We start from the raw sequence: 8,131 nt of genomic DNA on the forward strand, positions 1-8,131 counted from the left end.
AATAGCAAACAATGTTGCCTAAGGAAGTTTTCATTTTCTTTGGGCGAAAAAACTATTTTCCATTGTTCGAGTGCTCAAAAGGAGGTTTTTTTGTGAAGGACCTCCCAAATAATTGTTGCAAAATTGGACCAAATTAATTTTCTAAAATACTAGGACATATTTAATGCACAATTGACAAAATGGTTGGGTGTAAAAAGTTTTGATCCACCTCTCGTGAAAAAGACAAATTTCCGCCGATTCACTTGGAAGCGGGTCAAATTTGAACTGCAGCTGCCCCATAGTTTGCTATTTATTTTTTCCAAAAATCATTTCTAGGTACATAAGTATCTATTTAATCAGAGAAACATCAAAAGTTTTCCAAGATTCAACCACTAGCTAGGAACGGTCAAGCCCGCCGTTTTGACCGCATTTTGAAACGGGCATAAAAAATTCAAAAAAATCAAAAAATTGGAAAACCTTCGCATTGTGTCATTATATGTGACCAAGTTTCCAGGAAAAATAATAAACTTGTAATACGGAAATTATTTTAAAAAAGTGTTCTCAGAAATGAGTTATCATGCGTGAAGATTCATGGCTTTCAAGCCAAATGATCAATCTTATGGCCACATTCATGGCATACTTTGTTCAAATAATCTCATATTGTGCAAAAGGGTGCATCTTGGAATGGCAAACAATGTTGCCTAAGGAAGTTTTCATTTTCTTTGCACAGAAAATTCATTTTCCATTTTCCGAGTGCGTGAAATGAGTTTTTTTATGAAGGACCTACCATATATTTGTTGCAAAATTGGACCAAATCAATTTTATAAAATACTAGGCCATATTTAATGCACAATTGACAAAATGGTTGGGTGCCAAAAGTTTTGATCCACCTCTGGTGAAAAAGACAAATTCCCGCCGATTCAGTTGGAAGCGGGTCAAATTTGAACTGCAGCTACCTCATAGTTTGCTATTTATTTTTTCCAAAAATCATTTCTAGTTACATAAGTACCTATTTAATCATAAATACATGGTTTGGTGGCGATACATCGAGGTTTGGACGGTGGCCGAGGGCCCCAACTCTAGAGCGCGTAAACTCGCATGCCCGCCGCGTGATCACCGCGTGACCGTGGCGTTGCCATGTGTTCTGGGCTGCCTAGGCATGTCTAGTGGGTTGGGCACTCCCCAGGTAGGTGCTAGGGAGAAAATCACAACATAAGATTCTCACGAGGAGACCGATCAATGCTCAAATATGAATAAGCAGCCAAGCGTTTGATTAGGGGTACGGGAAATGCACATGGCTAATGGGTGTGAGTTTTGGCTGAGGATGAACAATTAGTAAGAAGACCGTCTTCACAAATTTTCAGCTCAAAAGGAGGAGCCTAGGTGGTACTTGCTTTGCAAAGTACCACACTGGACATAAATACGAATGTTGAAGCCGGGTTCAAAATAATGGATGGATTGAGCTGGCATTTGGTGGAGGATGGTTATTTGGGTAGAGGAAAGCACTGTAGAAAATGAATACCATTTGGACATGCCAAAGTGGTACTTCCTTCACAAAGTGTTTTTCTGAACAGAATAGGAAAATGAATATTTTTGAATTATTTTTGAACTACGCAAGGAAGGTTTTTTACATATTTGATGAAGATATGACCCAAAGAATTTATGAGATTTTTTTGGGAATTTTGGGAATGACAAAAATATAGGTTGCTTCACAACCTAGGGCAAAAACTGCCACATGGACATGACACATAGGCAAAACTGATGAGGTGGCGCCTAGTCATAGTAATAAGTACTAATGCATCCACGTTCACAACCTCATGACCATTTATATTGGTCGTAATCAGGTAGAAATAAGGTCATGGACCACTCTTGTCTGCTTTATGACCATTTCGTATAAGGCAATTCAGGGTTTGAGCCCTTTCAAGCGAAATGGCCGTGGATTTACGACCAATTCAGCTAGGGTCACTAAGAGAAGGTCAATAGTTGACATATTTCTTGTAGTGGACCTGAATAATTGTTATTTGGTGCAAGCTTTGAGCATCAACATTATATCTGGATCTTGTTTGATGCGAGATGGTTATTCATTTGAATCAGAGAATAATGGTTTTTCTATTTATATGAGTAATATCTTTTATGGTCATGCACCCTTGTTGAGTGGTCTATTTTTGTTGGACCTCGATCATGGTGATACACATGTTCATAACATTGAAGCCAAAAGATGCAAAGTTAGTAATGATAGTGCAACTCATTTGTGGCACTGCCATTTAGGTCATATTGGTGTAAAGCGCACGAAGAAACTCCATGCTGATGAGCTTTTGGAATCACTTGATTATGAATCACTTGGTGCTTGCGAACCATGCCTCATGGGCAAGATGACTAAAACTCTGTTCTCCAGAACAATGGAACGAGCTACTGACTTATTGGAAATAATACATACCGATGTATGCGATCCAATGAGTGTTGAGGCTTGTGGCGGGTATCGTTATTTTCTAACCTTCACAGATGATTTTAGCATATATGGGAATATCTACTTAATGAAACATAAGTCTGGAACATTTGAAAAGTTCAAAGAATTTTAGAGTGAAGTGGAAAATCATCATAACAAGAAAATAAAGTTTCTACGATCTGATCGTGGAGGCAAATATTTGAGCTACGAGTTTGGTCTTCATTTGAAACAATGTGGAATAGTTTCGCAACTCACGCCACCTGGAACACCATAGCGTAATGGTGTGTCCGAACGTCATAACCGTACTTTATTGGATATGGTGTGATCTATTATGTCTCTTACTGATTTACCGCTATCGTTTTGGGGTTATTGTTTAGAGATGGCTGCTTTCATGTTAAATAGGGCAACATCAAAATCTGTTGAGACGACACCATATGAACTATGGTTTGACAAGAAACCTAAGTTGTTGTTTCTTAAAGTTTGGGGCTACGATGCTTATGTGAAAAACCTTCAACTTGATAAGCTCGAACCCAAATCGGAGAAATGCTTCTTCATAGGATACCCAAAGGAAACTGTTGGGTACACCTTCTATCATAGATCTGAAGGCAAAATATGCGTTGCTAAGAATGGATCCTTTCTAGAGAAGGAGTTTCTCTCGAAAGAAGTGTGTGGGAGGAAAGTAGAACTTTATGAGGTAGTTGTACCTTCTCCCGAATTGAAAAGTAGTTTATCATAGAAATCACTTCCAGCGATGCCTACACCGATTAGTGAGGAAGCTAATGATGATGATCATGAAACTTCAGATGAAGTTACTACTGAACCTCGTAGGTCAACCAGAGTATGATCCGCACCAGAGTGGTACAGTAATCCTATTTTAGAAGTCATGTTACTAGACCATGATGAACCTACAAACTATGAGGAAGCCATGATGAGCCTAGATTCCGCGAAATGGCTTGAGGGCATGAAATTTGAGATGGGATCCATGTATGAGAGCAAAGTGTGGACTTTGGTGGACTTGCCCGATGATCAGCAAGCTATAGAAAATAAATGGATCTTCAAGAAGAAGACTTAAGCTGACGGTAATGTTACTGTCTACAAAGCTCGACTTGTTGCAAAAGGTTTTGGACAAGTTCAAGGAGTTGACTACGATGAGACCTTCTCACCTGTAGCGATGCTTAAGTCTGTCCAAATCATGTTAGCAATTGTCGCTTGTATGATTATGAAATTTAGCAAATGGATGTCAAAACTACATTCCTTAATGGATTTCTTAAAGAACTATTGTATATGATGCAACCAGAAGGTTTTATCGATCCAAAGGGTGCTAACAAAGTGTGCAAGCTCCAGCGAACCATTTATGGACTGGTGCAAGCCTCTCAGAGTTGGAATGTATGCTTTGATAATGTGATCAAAGCATATGGTTTTATACAGACTTTTGGAGATGCCTGTATTTACAAGAAAGTGAGTGGGAGCTCTGTAGCATTTCTAATATTATATATAGATGACATATTTTTGATTGGAAGTAATACAAAATTTCTGGATAGTATAAAAGGATACTTGAATAAAAAAGTTCAAGGAAAGACCTCGATGAAGCTGCTTACATATTGGGCATCAAGATCTATAGAGATAGATGAAGACGCTCAATTGGACTTTCACAAAGCACAGACCTTGATAAAGTTTCGAAGAAGTTCAACATGGATCAGTCAAAGAAAGGGTTCTTGCATGTGTTACAAGGTGTGAAGTTCAGTCAGACTCAATGCCCGACCACTGTAGAAGATAGAGAAAAAATGAAAGTTAGTCCCTATGCTTCAGCCATAGGTTCTATCATGTATGCAATGCTGTGTGCCAGACCTAATGTGCATGTTGCTATAAGTATAGCAGGGAGGAACCAAAGTAATACATGAGTGGATCACTAGACAACGGACAAGAACATCCTGAAATACCTGAAAAGGACTAAGGATATGTTTCTCGTTTATGGAGGTGACAAAGAGCATGTCGAAAATGGTTACGTCGATGCAAGCTTTGACACTGATCCGGATGACTCTAAGTCGCAAACCGGGTACGTATTTATATTGAATGGTGGAGCTGTCATTTGGTGCAGTTCCAAGCAGAGCATCGTGGCGGGATCTACTTGTGAAGCGGAGTACATAGCTGCTTCGGAAGCAGCAAATGAAGGAGTCTGGATGAAGGAGTTCATATCCGATCTAGGTGTAATACCTAGTGCATCGGGTCCAATGAAAATATTTTGTGACAATACTGGAGGTATTGCCTTGGCAAAGGAATCCAGATTTCACAAGAGAACCAAACACATCAAGAGACGCTTCAATTCCATCTGCGATCAAGTCAAGGAGGGAGACATAGAGATTTGCAAGATACATACGGACCTGAATGTTGCAGACCCGTTGAGTAAGCCTCTTCCACGAGCAAAATATGATCAGCACCAAGACTCCATGGGTGTTAGAATCATTACTATGTAATCTAGATTATTGACTCTAGTGCAAGTGGGAGACTAAAGGAAATATGCCCTAGAGGCAATAATAAAGTTGTTATTTATATTTCCTTAGATCATGATAAATGTTTATTATTCATGCTAGAATTGTATTAACCGGAAACATAGTACATGTGTGAATACATAGACAAAAGAGAGTGTCCCTAGTATGCCTCTACTTGACTAGCTCGTTAAGTTTGATGAACGGTTATGTTTCCTAACCATAGACATCTGTTGTCATTTGATGAACGGTATCACATCATTAGAGAATGATGTGATGGACAATACCCATCCGTTAGCTTAGCATTATGATCGTTACAGTTTTATTGCTACTGCTTTCTGTTGGGGAACGTAGCAGAAATTCAAAATTTTCCTACGTGTCACCAAGATCTATCTATGGAGAAACCAGCAATGAGGGGAAGGAGAGTGCATCTACATACCCTTGTAGATCGCTAAGTGGAAGCGTTCAAGAGAACGGGGTTGAAGGAGTCGTACTCGTCGTGATCCAAATCACCGAAGATCCTAGTGCCGAACGGACATCACCTCCGCGTTCAACACACATACGGAAGGGAGACGTCTCCCACGCCTTGATCCAGCAAGGAGGAGGGAGAGGTTTAGGAAGAGAGTCCAACAGCAGCACGACGGCGTGGTGGTGATGGAGTGGCAGTTCTCCGGCAGGGCTTCGCCAAGCTTACGCGGAGGAGGAGAGGTATTGGAGGGGAGGGGCTGCGCCAGGTGCAAGCGTGAAGCTCCCATGCGCCTCCCCACTATATATAGGGGTGGAGGGGGCTGGTTTCTTGCCCTCGAAGTCCATTGGGGCGTTGGCAAAGGTGGGAGGAAAGAAATCACATCATTTCCTTCCCCACCGATTGTTATCCCCCCTTTTTAGGGATCTTGATCTTATCCCTTCGGGATATGATCTTATTCCTTCTAAGGGGGGATCTTGGTGCGCCTTGACCAGGGGTGTGGGGCCTTGCCCCACTACCCATGTTCATGTGGGTCCCGCCATGCAGGTGGGCCCCACTCCAGAACCTTCTAGAACCTTCCCGGTACAATACCGAAAAATCCCAAACATTTTCCGGTGGCCAAAATAGGACTTCCCATATATAAATCTTTACCTCCGGACCATTCTGGAACTCCTCGTGACGTCCAGGATCTCATCCGGGACTCCGAACAACATTCGTTAACTGCACACTAATTCCCATAACAACTCTAGCGTCACCGAACCTTAAGTGTGTAGACCCTACGGGTTCGGGAACCATGCAGACATGACCGAGACGTTCTCCGGTCAATAACCAACGGCGGGATCTGGATACATGTTGGCTCCCACATGTTCCACGATGATCTCATCGAATAAACCATGATGTCAAGGACTCAATCAATCTCGTATACAATTCCCTTTGTCTAGCGGTATAGTACTTGCCTGAGATTCGATCGTCGGTATCCCGATACCTTGTTCAATCTCGTTACCGGCAAGTCTCTTTACTCGTTCCATAACACATCATCCCGTGATCAACCCCTTGGTCACATTGTGCACATTATGATGATGTCCTACCGAGTGGGCCCAGAGATACCTCTCCGTCACACGGAGTGACAAATCCCAGTCTCGATTCGTGCCAACCCAACAGACACTTTCGAAGATACCTGTAGTGCACCTTTATAGTCACCCAGTTACGTTGTGACGTTTGGTACACCCAAAGCATTCCTACGGTATCCGGGAGTTGCACAATCTCATGGTCTAAGGAAAAGATACTTGACATTAGAAAAGCTTTAGCATACGAACTACACGATCTTTGTGCTAGGCTTAGGATTGGGTCTTGTCCATCACATCATTCTCCTAATGATGTGATCCCGTTATCAACGACATCCAATGTCCATGGTCAGGAAACCATAACCATCTATTGATCAACGAGCTAGTCAACTAGAGGCTTACTAGGGACATGGTGTTGTCTATGTATCCACACATGTATCTGAGTTTCCTATCAATACAATTATAGCATGGATAATAAACAATTATCGTGAACAAGGAAATATAATAATAACTAATTTATTATTGCCTCTAGGGCATATTTCCAACAGTCTCCCACTTGCACTAGAGTCAATAATCTAGTTCACATCGCCATGTGATTAACATTCACAGGTCACATCACCATGTGACCAACATCCAAAGAGTTTACTAGTGTGACTAAACTAGTTCACATCATCATGTGATTAAGACTCAATGAGTTCTGGGGTTTGATCATGTTTTGCTTGTAAGAGAGGTTTTAGTCAATGGGTCTGCAACATTCAAATCCATATGTACTTCACAAATCTCTAGGTCATATTGTAAATGCTGCTTCCACGCTCCACTTGGAGCTATTCCAAATGGTTGCTCCACTATACGTATCCGGTTTTCTACTCAGAGTCATTCGGATAGGTGTTAAAGCTTGCATCGACGTAACCCTTTACGCCAAACTCTTTATCACCTCCATAATCGAGAAACATGTCCTTATTTACTCCAAGGTCAATTTTGACCCTGTCCAATGATCCATTCCTGGATCATTCTTGTACCCCTTGACTGACTCATGGCAAGGCACACTTCCGGTGCGGTACACAGCATAACATACTATAGAGCCTACGTCTGAAGCATAGGGGACGACCTTCGTCCTTTCTCTCTCTTCTGCCGTGGTCGAGCTTTAACTCTTAACTTCATACCTTACAACTCAGGCAGGAACTCCTTCTTTGACTGATCCATTTTGAACACCTTCAAGATCATGTCAAGGTATATGCTCATTTGGAAGTACCATTAAGCATTTTTGATCTATCCCTATAGATCTTGATGCTCAATGTTCAAGTAGCTTAATCCAGGTTTTTCACTTGAAAAACACTTTTCAAATAACCCTATATGCTTTCCAGAAATTCTACATCGTTTCTGATCAACAATATGTCAACAACATATACTCATCAGAAATTCTATAGTGCTCCCACACACCTTTTTGGAAATACAAGTTTCTCATAAACTTTGTACAAACTCAAAATCTTTGATCATCTTATCAAAGTGCATATTCCAACTCCGAGATGTTTACTCCAGTCCATGGAAGGATCACTGGAGCTAGCATACCTTTTAGCATCCTTAGGATCGACAAAACCTTTCTGATTGTATCACATACAACCTTTCCTTACGAAAACTGGTAAGGAAACTCATTTTTGACATCCATCTACCAGATTTCATAAATGCAGCT

Source organism: Triticum aestivum, chromosome 7B (genome assembly GCF_018294505.1).
Source record: "Triticum aestivum cultivar Chinese Spring chromosome 7B, IWGSC CS RefSeq v2.1, whole genome shotgun sequence".
In the NCBI taxonomy this organism is placed as follows: Eukaryota; Viridiplantae; Streptophyta; class Magnoliopsida; order Poales; family Poaceae; genus Triticum; species Triticum aestivum.